Source organism: Rhynchophorus ferrugineus, unplaced genomic scaffold (assembly GCF_030347505.1).
Source record: "Rhynchophorus ferrugineus isolate W39M unplaced genomic scaffold, kcgeb_rfMv2 rfM11, whole genome shotgun sequence".
NCBI lineage: Eukaryota > Metazoa > Arthropoda > Insecta > Coleoptera > Curculionidae > Rhynchophorus > Rhynchophorus ferrugineus.
In genome coordinates, this window is record NW_027472590.1 from 6643260 (window position 1) to 6655881 (window position 12622).

At 33.9% G+C, this 12622-nt stretch overlaps 1 protein-coding gene across 3 annotated transcripts in view; it reads right to left on the reverse strand.

Annotated features, from left to right (window-relative positions):
• LOC143204719 (neurobeachin) overlaps positions 1-12622 on the reverse strand; it is a 520160-nt gene that overhangs the window by 360361 nt on the left and 147177 nt on the right. The window lies entirely within an intron of this gene.

Genomic DNA, 12622 nt, shown 5'->3' on the forward strand with positions numbered 1-12622 from the left:
TAACAGATCATAACAGATCAATTGAAAAGTCCCCGGCCTACCATAGTAAAACACATTTTTTTGGTAAATGAGTTTTTTTTATTCAACATAATTCCCTTCAAGGGCGATACACTGATTATAGCGGCCCTCCAACTTTTCGATACCATTTTTGTAGTACGATTTGTCCTTTGCTTCAAAATGGGCCTCAATTTCGTCGATCATCTCTTCATTCGACGAAAATTCTTTCCAGCGAGCGTTCCTCTGAGATCTGAGAATAGGAAATAGTCGCTGGAGATCAGGTATGGAGAATACGGTGAATGAGGAAGCTATTCGAAGCCCAATTCATGTATATTTGACACGGCGCACTACCTTGATGAAGCGGCACTTAATTTTTCCTCAAATGCCGCCGTTTTTCGGCGATTTCGTTCTTCAAACGGTCCAATGACACTATATAATAGTTGCTTTTGGTGCTCTTTCCTTTTTCAAGGCAGCCAGTGAAAATTATTCCATGTGCATCCCAAAATACAGGCGCCATAAACTTGGAAGCCGACTGTTGCGTTTTCCCACGCTTTTGAGCGGGTTCATCGTATGCAGTCCATTCGGATGACTGTCGATTGGACTTCGGAGTGAAATGATGGAGGCCATGTTTCATCCATTGTCACATATCTATGCATAAACTCGGGTTTATTACACTTGATCATCTTCAAACACTGCTCCGAATCATCAACTCGTGGTTGTTTTTTGATCAAAAGTGAGCTCGCCCGGCACCAACTTTGCACAGAGCTTTCTCATCTTTAGGGTGTCTGCTATTTCATTCAGTTTCAATTTTATGGTCATTCCAAATAATTTTGTGGATTTTTTTAATGTTTTCGGTAACAACCTCTTTTGGACGTTCACTGCGTTCATCGTCTTCAGTGTTAATTTCACCACGTATAAACTTAGCATACCAATCCTTGATGGTTGATTTTACTGAGACAATGTTCGGAAACTCGGTTCGAAAAATTGTTTTGCTTCAACTGTATATTTTCCCTTCAAAAAGCAATATTTAATCAACACGCGAAATTCCTTTTTATCCAGTTTTTTTCAAACAAAAACTTGCTTCACTCAATATGCTATAATTCACAAACTAATGATCCGACAACTGTCAAATTTATACACGCATCTTTTGAGGGTTAGGGCTAGCTAAAAAACATATCGATTTAATTCTAGTAGCGCCATCTATGTGTCACTCCGATTCAGGTTTCAACTGACCAGTTACCCCAAATGATATAACTGGGTTCGCGTTGTGTTGTAACTCAAAAAAATTAAATAGGAAGTATCTCCAACAATTAGGTTCTGTTTTGGATCCTCTAGTGCACTTAATATAATGCCAAACAAATTATACAACACGATATAGTATTAGTTGTGTAATATATTAAATAACATTCAACTTAAATTCATAAGGTTTTCATCTTTCGATATCATGCTGTTCATTATCAGGCTAAAAAACAACTTATAATTATTTTAGAGTTCCGTGTAAGCAAGTGCTTTGAAACATACGCAATACATAAAGATTACTTCAGTAAAATATCGCAGAAAAATCTCGAAGTACCTCGTATGATAAATATATAAAAGATATCCCTGCGATAGAGAGGAAACTGAAAATTTAAAATGTTTCTTCTTCTCCCGCACCACCAAAAATATAATGCTGAAATGCATATTTGTAAGAAATCGCTCGCCGTACAAAAGAACTACATTTCCAGTACGGAATATTCCATATATCTCGCAATATAAGCACAAATCGCAAACGATTCAAACGGAATATTGAAAAAGTTTTTTGTACGGAATTAAATATTAACGATTGTTTTTTGCGTCTTTTTACATTTATCAATAATGCTGAATTTACAAATTCGCGCATTATATTAGATTTTTTCTAGAGAAAAATGGCTGAACTGGGAAAATTGTTCTCTCTTAGGGACTGCTAGTAATCGATATGGTTCTGCAGACATAGTATATCATTGTACTAACGGTAATTATAAAGGTTATTAAATATGTTTCTGTAAATTTTGGTGGTGTTAATTTCTAACTAATTTCAGGTTTGTTTAATAAATGCATTTATTAACAGAGTACTAACCATATATTGTAGGTAAAAAATACGTCAATTTGTGTAACAAGGGTTTTAAAAAATTTTGAAGAGATATATTAACAATTTATAAATAGCTTCATAGAATTTTAATCTCTCATTTGTTAAGACAAGGCAATGGAAGAAAGGCATAGAAAACAAATTAGGTAAAGAATATTTTTCTAATCATCCTGGTATATTGGTATATGGATAAATGTAAAGCATATATGAATATATCAATGAAGTAATGAAAATATGCATATGTAACTATATGGCACTTTATTGTTTGAAATTTGTATTAGTTATTTTTATTAGTTACTTTATAGAGTAAAGTTTTTAGAAATCAATAGTTTATTTAATGTTTGTAAATAGATTCCTTTAATATATATTGCTAAATTGTAAATAATAAATTACTTAACTGTGTTCGTTATTGTTTTAAAATACATGCTAAAGTGAAAAATGCCGGCTTGGTTGGCGCTGTGGTAATTGTAGGTAGTGTTGCGATAGTCGCGGATTCAAATTCTGCTGGGGCATGGTCGTATATTTATGTCCGTGATTGTTTAATATTTGTGATTGTCCTAGGCAAGAGTGTTAAATCCGACAAGGAAAATGATCCCAATCACGCCAGTAACCAGGTTGGGTAAAGCCGGATGCCTTCTGGATGTTGTCTAAGTTGGCCACTCGCCAGTCGGTAGGCTTAATGCCGAAGACCGTGGTTCGGAGCCTACGTTAAACTGTAGATCCAGTCTAGATAAATCCACGTTGGTAAGAAGGAGAAAAAATCAATTTCTAATTTGTTTTATTTGTATATTCTCTTTTTTAATATGCAAATATACAATATTTCATTTATTATTTCACATCTATGCTTATAACATAAAAAGCAAGATTATTTTTAGAATTGTAACAACTTCGGATCTTCAAATATGCTATATACTACATATGATGTCTCTTTAATCTCACTTATGACACTTTGTTATAATGTTCAGTAGTGTAGTAACTGAAACGTATCAATATTTCCATGATTAGAAAAACTTAATGGGAAGTAGATTTAGTTAAATGTCATTTAAAACAGATTATTGGGTGCTAGTTCTTGAGATAGTTTGCATATAACTTAACGTTATATATAAAATACATTTCTGATCTTAGAAATCATAGTAATATATAATTTTTAAAGTATTCCCTTTATTCTGATATGAGATAAACATGATTAACTTCGTAAATTGTGGTTTACACTGATTACCTTACAAGAGAAACAGACATAGATAATCCAGAACATTGACCCCATAAAGATAAGAAAAAGTAGAACTAAATCGTGAACATTTCCGTTCGATCATTTTTTACGATTTTCGACGTGGATTATGACAACAAGAGTGCATCAATCAGCTTAATTTGACTTTTGGCGATGAAGCTCCATCAAAAAACAACGTATATAGCTGGTTTAGTGAATTCAATCGTAGTCGTAGTTCGCTATCCGACAAGTTTCGTGAAAGTCGTCCAAAATCGGCTGTTGTGCCAGAAAACATCGATGCTGTGTGCGAAATGATTAAGCAAGATCGATTAACGATTTGCATCGCCCGAAGAAGCTATTGAAGCGTTCAAAAATCATGTTTTGAAGATACCTCATTCGGAATGGAATAAATGCTTTGAAAATTGGTTTAAGCGTAGGCAAAAGTGTATCGATCATCGTGGCGAGTACTTTGAAAAACAATAAAAATATATTCTCAACTTAACTATTTGCTTTTTTCCTATTCCCGAAATATATATAGTGACCCCCGTATATCTAACATCCGTAGGTCGTATATCTGGAGCAAAAAAAAAATAGACGTGATATTAAAATTCATAACTTTTATATTTTCTCTAACAAAAAAAAACGCACACACAGAATAAACTTAAATCCGTAGAGAAAAACGCATCCATTACCAGTAATTGATAATAAAAGAGGATAATAATGGCCGTTCTCCAGCTAATAAACCCGTGAAAATTTTTATATTAAATCCAGTTGAAACTAATCTCGGGGTTAGCATCACTCATGCCAGCGGAATGGGGTTACATTCCTAGTGGTCTGGATGTTACGCCCCGCAACTGCGAGTTTATTTTACAGACGTAAATCCCCAGGATCGTAATTCTTAAAATGTTGGCGGTGCTGTACGTGCGCCAGGATCACGATAAATGTAGGAAAAAAACTTAGATTATTCTTCTATCGCTGTTAGAACGTTTACGAAGGTTAGGTAAAACACTCTTAACAGATTATATTAACATATAATAATATTCCAATTATGTGTTATACGAAATATATTGTAGTTGAATATTTTAAACCTCACATAATAACATATTAAAGAAAAGCTAGAATTGTTGAAATAGGCAACCATTCATTCATCTGTACTTGTCACTTTCAATTACTTTTACGAATATTACCGAACTGAAAAATAGCCACTAGTCATGCTACCAAATCTGGTAATAAAATAAGGCATGATGTTAATTCTACGTACGTATTATGTTTCAAATAGGATCCAAAGTTCACCAACTAAACTAATATAGACATGAACAATAATCTTCACCTTCTAATAATACTTTTAATAAGATGTGTCCGTCTTTTCCGGACCTAGTTTTACTAGCAGATCTTACCACAATACCCCAGTAGTTATTGATAACTAGAAATACTGGTTGCTGAAGTAGAATACGTGGACAAACCAAATTATGAAAATTTTCAGCATCTTATATACTTACATATTTTTGTATCGATAACTTATATATTTTTTGTATGAGCAATTCAATCTTAATGCAGGTAAAAATATTTGCAGAAACAAATGGGTCTTCATTACTTTAATCTTCATACGAGGAATCTAGTATAATGGGATATGCTAAATACACAAAATAGGAGAACGGGCAAGACTTTTATTGACCAGCCACAGAGTTTATATTCCTCCCTGTGACTTGTGATCCTGAAAAGGCTCTGTTCTATCCCATCGGTCCTAACTCAGTCTCTGGTGAAATAATGTTTATACATGTCACTGCTGAATTTTTTAATATATGCACCTCCTACATACTTTGAAAATATGAAAAAATATGGATTTTTCAAAATTATTATATCCTTATATCTAAAAAACTATTCTTGGAAACTGTTTGAAAAGTTCAAGACGAATTTGGTGTTCAAAAAAAGTGTAGTTAAAATCGTTAAAGTTAAAATCGAACTACTGCATACCGATTATTGCACCCGTGGTTTTTACCAAACACTAAACCTCTTGATTATCATAACAAATATCAGTGACAGGATGTTTATATTAACCCAAAACGCCATTAGTTCTGAATTAGTGTTTATGTTATTGGAGATTTCCGATAAGTCCAGGGTACCAAATATACTCCGTTGATCGGAAAGATCTGAGTATTAACAAAGGTCTAAGGATACGGGATCATTGCCGTTACGCGCCTGGTTGAAGAGTACTTGTCCAGTTTCTAACGAAGAATCTACACAAATACTATGTGTAATAATTGTAACAAATTTTAAATATTAATTTTCTGTCAACGAAAAGATTTAAGTGTTATATCTTCTTGCACATTCACATGATCTTTGAGATTCCCGACAGAAAAATGAAAAAAAGGACCCGTGAGCTAGCAAATCCGTTAGAACACCACCGATACTCCCTACAAGCACTAAATCAGCATTTCCATTTATCCCAACTAAAGTAGAAAACAGTGCCGACTTCACGTATACTATATTTTAAATCGAATTCCGCTGTAAATCTTGCCGGCTTCCAATAAATCCGAGTCGGCAATATCCGAACCCCGTCGTCCTCCCATCTACCCGCGCGCGCCACAGCAATAGCAGGAATCCCTGCGGTCCGGACACTGTCCCATTTTTCGAAATTAAATGTTTTATTATGTCGGACTACTTGTACTAGCGTACATCTATTTTATCAGTGACAATGTTTGCTAAATGATACATCATATTTTGCATATTTTGTAACTACTACATTGCAAGCTGATTTCCGTGACTCAACATGATTCTGTTCATATATGTTCTTATTAGTGTTGGGAACTATCGACTGAAATCGACTATCGACTGTTTAGTAATTGACTACTTTTTACTATCCACTATTTCAGTCGTTATTTTTGGTTCCACTGATTTTACTACTTTTTAGCAGTGACTGTTTCAGTCACTATTTAAGGTCCGACTATTTTTATCAAATGTATCAAAAAATATTTCCGTTCAATAATAAATAAAGCATTTATTTTATTTAAAAAGCTCTAGAAGTTATTGTGCAATCATTTTTAATTATGTCATAAATTAGTTTCAAAATTCAAAAATTATACTAGTTATTATTCTGGTTAATTAACCTATATTTTATATTATAACACTTTGTTGTTAGCTTAATATGTATTTATACTATTATATTATATAGGTTGCGCAAAAGTCCCGCTACCATTGATGCAATTTCCACTGAGTGGTAATAATAAGACGATTATTTTCAATAAATATTGTCACTAATTCTGCTCGTCCTTGTGATGTATATTTATCCACAATAATTTGGACGTGTACACAACACAATGGTTAAAGCGAAACTGAACTAAACGTCCCCATTATTGCCCCACCCTATATCTACTTATTTAAGTTCAATGGCCCTTTTTATTTATAAAGCTAGTAAAACATGCAAACCAAGTCAGAAAATACCCTCAATGTGGGTCAATATCATCCACCGAATTTACTAGACATCCTCCCATCTGAATTTTGAATAGATAACTCATCAAAACGATGACAGAATGTATAAAAAAAACAGTACAATTGATAATAATGAAATAATTTGAAAATTTTCTAGATATAGCAAACACCATACCAAAATAACTACCAAAAATTAAATTTTGGTTTAAAAATACACAAAAACCTTCACGTTATGTACTTCTATTTCGAACATAACTTTATATTTCATAAAAGGCTTTGAAGTGCGTTCTTTTTACGTAGATATTGCATGATATTCGGGTGGGTGCTGACATGTTCACGGTTTTAATTATTGGAATGCATTGATTCGAACTCGTGTAAGGTCTACAATGAAGCGGAATCATTAATTACGCTCCGAATATTTCGGATTATAGGAAACATTTTTAGTGTCGGCAGAATACTTAGTAAATAATTACTTGTGCAAGCTTTGTAGAGATAGAGGACGTGCCAACGTGGCTCTTATTTATTTTCTATTAATTTTGTTTTATTATTATTATTATTTATTTGTTTTAATGCTTTCAACCTTTCCGGAATCGTGCTAATCCCGTTTCAGACCGTGTGAGGTAACTCTGATACCCCATTGTAACACTTCGATAACTTATATAAATTTTGAATGATTTTCCGCAAATCTATCTATCCCGTGAATCTCTTTAGCAGAATTTTTTTGCTGTTTTGTTTCCTGTTTAGAACATTTGGGAGTGCAAGTTCTTGTGCCAAGTTTTATAAAAACATTCGTCGTCTACTTCAGTCATTACATTTCCAATTGGGGAATTTTTTAGTAACAGGTCAATCAGGGAAAAGTCCTCGGCCGAATCATAGCAAAACACATTTTGTTGGTATTTCTTATTCAACATAATTCCCTTCAAAGGTAATACACTGATTATAGCGACCCTCAAACTTTTCGATACTATTTTTGTAGTACGATTTGTACTTTTAATTAAAATGGGACTCAGTTTCGGCGATCACCTCTTCATTCGACGAAAATTTATTCCCAGCGAGCATTCTTTGGAGATCTGAGAACAGGAAATATTTGCTGGGGAACAGATCTGGAGAATACGGAGGATGGGGAAGCAATTCGAAGCCCAATTCGTGGATTTGTGCCATCGTTTTCTCTGACTTGTGGCACGGTGCATTGTCTTGGTAAAGCAGCACTTTTTTTTTCTTCAAATGCGGCCGTTTTTCGCCGATTTCGTCCTTCAAACGATCCAATAACGTTATGTAACAGCCGCTGTTGAGGGTCCTTGCTTTCCCAAGGTAGACAATGAAAATTATTCCATGTGTATCCCAAAATACAGACGCACCTTGCCGACTATTGCGTTTTCCGACGTTTTGGAGCGGGTTCATCGTATACAGTCCACTCGGATGACTGTCCATTTGACTTCGGAGTGAAATGATGGAGCCATGTTTCAACCATTGTCACATATCGATGCAAAAACCTGGGTTTATTATTACGCCTGATCATCTTCAAACGCTGCTGCGAATCATCAATTCGTCGTTGTTTTCGGTCAAAAGTGAGCTCGCATGGCACACACTTTGCACAGAGCTTTCTCATAATCAAATATTCGTGAATAACATGATGCACATGTTCAGTTGATATATTTATAGCATCTGCTATTTCATTCAGTTTCAATTTACGGTAATTCAAAATCATTTTGTGGATTTTTTGAATGTTTTCGTCGGTAACAACCTCTTTTGGACGTCCACTGCGTTCACCGACTTACTCATTTCACTACGTTTCATTACATGTTTTCTATACAATATTTCTATATAATAGATTTGAATTAATACATATACTGTACAAATTTTACTCAATAAATGCCTTTTTAAAGTGAATAAATTATTAGAATACATGTAGGAACCTAATTTTAACAAAACCATACATACATATACATGTAAACATATAGCATTAAACATTAAAAAGACATAAAACCAAGGCAGATTGAAGAGAGAATCTTACCCAAAAAAAAAACAGTAAAGTTTACGGTCATGAAAGCCATGTACGCCTGTCGATCTGCTGTCTACGGCTGCAGTAAAATCAACGTATGGCTTCAGGCAAAGTGCCTGGGCCTTATTGTGATTTATTCGGTTGTCATTGCGGCTTTTTTCCGGTTCAGCTAGATGATCATTTATTCCCCGGAGGGTCGAGATAAAAAAATATTTTCCCCGAGCAACGTTCGTGTTTTTTCCGCTCTTTCCTTTCGACCGATAAGTCGACGTTATGATTGGAAAATCGCCATGTCAAATATATAGATGTATCCCAGGAAGTCGATCGATTAGGGCTTGATGTGTTAGTCACCGCTGTTGTTCTTTCGGTCGTGCTATATATAAAGAATGGTTTAAGTTTGATTTTTCTTCTTTCTAGCACGTTTTAGTCTAAGAGTCACCTTATTTTTTAGCACTTTCATAGGTAAAAACAACTGCATCGAAATAGTTTATAAATTGCTAAACTATCAAAATTCAATCCAGTCTTAATCAAATATTGCAATTACCCTTTTATATTATTTGATAAATAATACGACTTGTGTCAATTGAAATCTTTCCTTATCTGTTTTCATCCTTTAATGCGTACTGTTAAAATGTTTCACAAAATTTTGATGATCCTTGAAGAGAAGAATCGACTCGTTGAAAAGGTGTGTAGAAATATACAACGCGATACTTTAGAAACTGTATACTTCCACATTAAAGCTTATTTAATCAGCTTCTATATGATTATAAATTCATCAAAACAAACATTGGCTAATTCTAAAGAATAATTCAGTATAAAAAGTTTCGAGATACTTATATGGAAGGTAATTGTAAAGGCAGTAGAGAAAACTTCGGGTTACTTTCAAAATATTCGATAAAATTTCATGATTTTCTTATATACAACTTAGACAAAGGCTTTGGACTAATTTTTTTTATCAAACAATCACAACACAATAATCGGCTAATTGCATAGGCTAATGTTTAAGGAAATATGTTTGGCGAAAAATATGAATTGTTAATTTTCAGTAAGACCCAACTTAGTAGTTTATTATTAAGATAAGCAGAAAAATTAACAGTTTTCGTAAATCATATCTTTTTGATTCATAATATGAATATTCTGAGTTATTAAGAAAACAGAGTATGTGTTCTTGCAACTAGCGACAAATGTTGTAGAACTAGGTCCTAGAGTTGAAAATTATACAATGAAAATAGTCGATATTATTTGATATACAACAAAATAGTATAAATAGTCATAAGACGTAGATATAGATATTCTTTCTCGTTCTAAATTTGAAAAAAAAAGGAAAGAGATAATTGCTGAATTCTAAAGAACGTTCATTTTTAATTATGTACAATAAAATCTAATGGTCGCCCGCATACCATAATAACAGTTGATTTTTTTCTCCTATTTAAGCCTCCTTTTGACCAACGAGGGTTTATCTAGACTGGACCTACAGTTTAACGTGGGATCCGAATCACGATCCCCGGCATTAAGCCTACCGACTGGCGAGTCAACTTAGAAATTATCCCAGAAGACATTCGGTCTTACTCAGCCTGGTTACTGGCGTGACTGGGATCATTTTCCTTGTCGGATTTTTCACTCTTGCCTAAGGACAATCACAAATGTTAAGCAATCACAAACATACATTTCGGATCATGTCTCAGCAGGATTCGAACCCGCGACTATCGCTACAGTTGGAGGACAGTCCTGTCCCCTTTATCATTGCACCAACCATGCCAACACAGTAAAAATTATTTTACTATTTATATCAAAAGGTAGACCTCTTTATACTACTAAATTGACAAATTAACTCGAACCGTTTCATTGGATAGTAAAAAGTAGTCAATTACTAAAAAGGAACTAAAGGGCTAAGGCAAGAAGTAATCTAAAATATAACTGACTATTATGACTGTTAATTACTTATTAATTAGTAATTGAAAACATGAACGACAGGCCCTTATATTTAATTTTCTTGTCATAAAAGGAACTAATTTTTTAGTGACCAATACAAACATTTCATGAAACATAAAATGTTCAAAAGTGAGAATAAATCAAAATAGAACCGAAAAAATCACATCACATGCACAATGTCAGAAGTAATATTCCTAAAAGATACTCGACCACACTAACGAAATTTTATTAAAACGAATGGAAGCATTAAACTATAAAACCACATCGTCTTCTTTGTACTACCGCATTCCCCAAGAACTACGATAATTACAAACTATCTTCCCCCGCATATAAATCATTTTCTAATCTCTTTGAAAGCGCAACAATCCTCCTAAGAGTCCATTCTGTCAACCCGTTACCCAATCTACTAATGGACCCTTTTTAGAGGCGCCCGTCATTTTATTAATATAATTATTTCGATGAAACGCCCAATCCGATAAAACGGCTTAATAGGCGACCGCCGGTGACTGTCTCCACTTTTTCTCGTACTTTCGTAGCGTCTCGTCTCTCTCTAGCGCATGGGGACGTCGACATCAGATGCAAGATCCCCCCTATTTGTATGAAAATTAGGCCTGTCGCTGAACGGTATAATAATAACAATAACAATAATAACGCTGACAAAGAATGTACTTGGCAGGTGTTGTTTCACAGCCAACTGGCCATTTAAGTTAGTTTGCAGAAGTAATTATGAAACAGTGGCTTCATATTTTACGCTGAGATTGTCAGTGCTTTAATGAATTTAGGCATTCTTTGTCAAATATGTAATTTTTCTTAATATGATCTTCAAAGATATGATTTACTAATTCTACAAACAATTTTATATACATAATACTCATGAATCAATGTGAATATTAAAAAACAAATATATTACAAGACAATATATGGACTTCTGAAGAACATAAACTAGTAAAAATTTCATAAAAACTGTTGAAGTGAAGGGAAATTACTAACGTGAAAAGAAGAATTCGTCAGCGATGAAGATACAAGTTAAGATGATATATTCAATTAATTACTAAGATAAATATATTTAGTATATGATTGTTTAATGAACGAAAAATAACATTATTTATTTTTCAAATGTCTTTTTTTATTATATAGAAGAAATATTTCTGTTAATCTATTTTTCCATTTCATCAATTTTGTATGTAATTGCTGAAACAACATTTATTTTTATGAGGTTATTTTGTATTCAATTAGACGTTCTATCATCTGATAACTGAACATATTACACGTAAACTTAGCGAACGGCAAAGAGATGAAAAAGACGAACGCTTTGGAGAATTGCTGGCGAAGTTCTAGCCGCAATAGCGGCAAAGACAATGTGAGTTCTCGTTAACGTTTACGTGAAAATTAGAACTTTGCCATAGTTTGGCAGTAGAGAGAGGCCCCGTAACGACCACCCATATTAATAATTGACACTCAGCGCACGATTATACTCCATTTTCTCCATTATGATGAGGCCTTTTTATGTCCGCTACGGGCTCCACTTTAATGGTGTATATTATGTTGCATAACGCCTCCCTCTCGATTGTCTTTCCCCTACGGCGGTTCGGGAATTATTTATTTCAATTTAAGTGGGTTTCGTGGTTATTTAAATTAGCTAATATATCTGCGGTCTCAACAATGTTAACAATATACCGCTGATCTATCTCGTTCTTCATTAGTTCTGGTGAGAACTAACTAACAACTCACCAACATTGAATAAGAAAACGTTAATTTACCAAATTTGGCTTTATTTATAAATATTGCTTTGACCAATTCTCTTTGGCCTTTTGGTGTTATTACTCTAGAATCTAAATGATAAAAAATATTGCTAAGCCGCTTTTCCCGATATATCTCAAGCTTTCGATAAGGTGTGGCACACTGGACTGCATGTTAAATTGAAAAATCTTCTGCCCCATACGCAACTTTC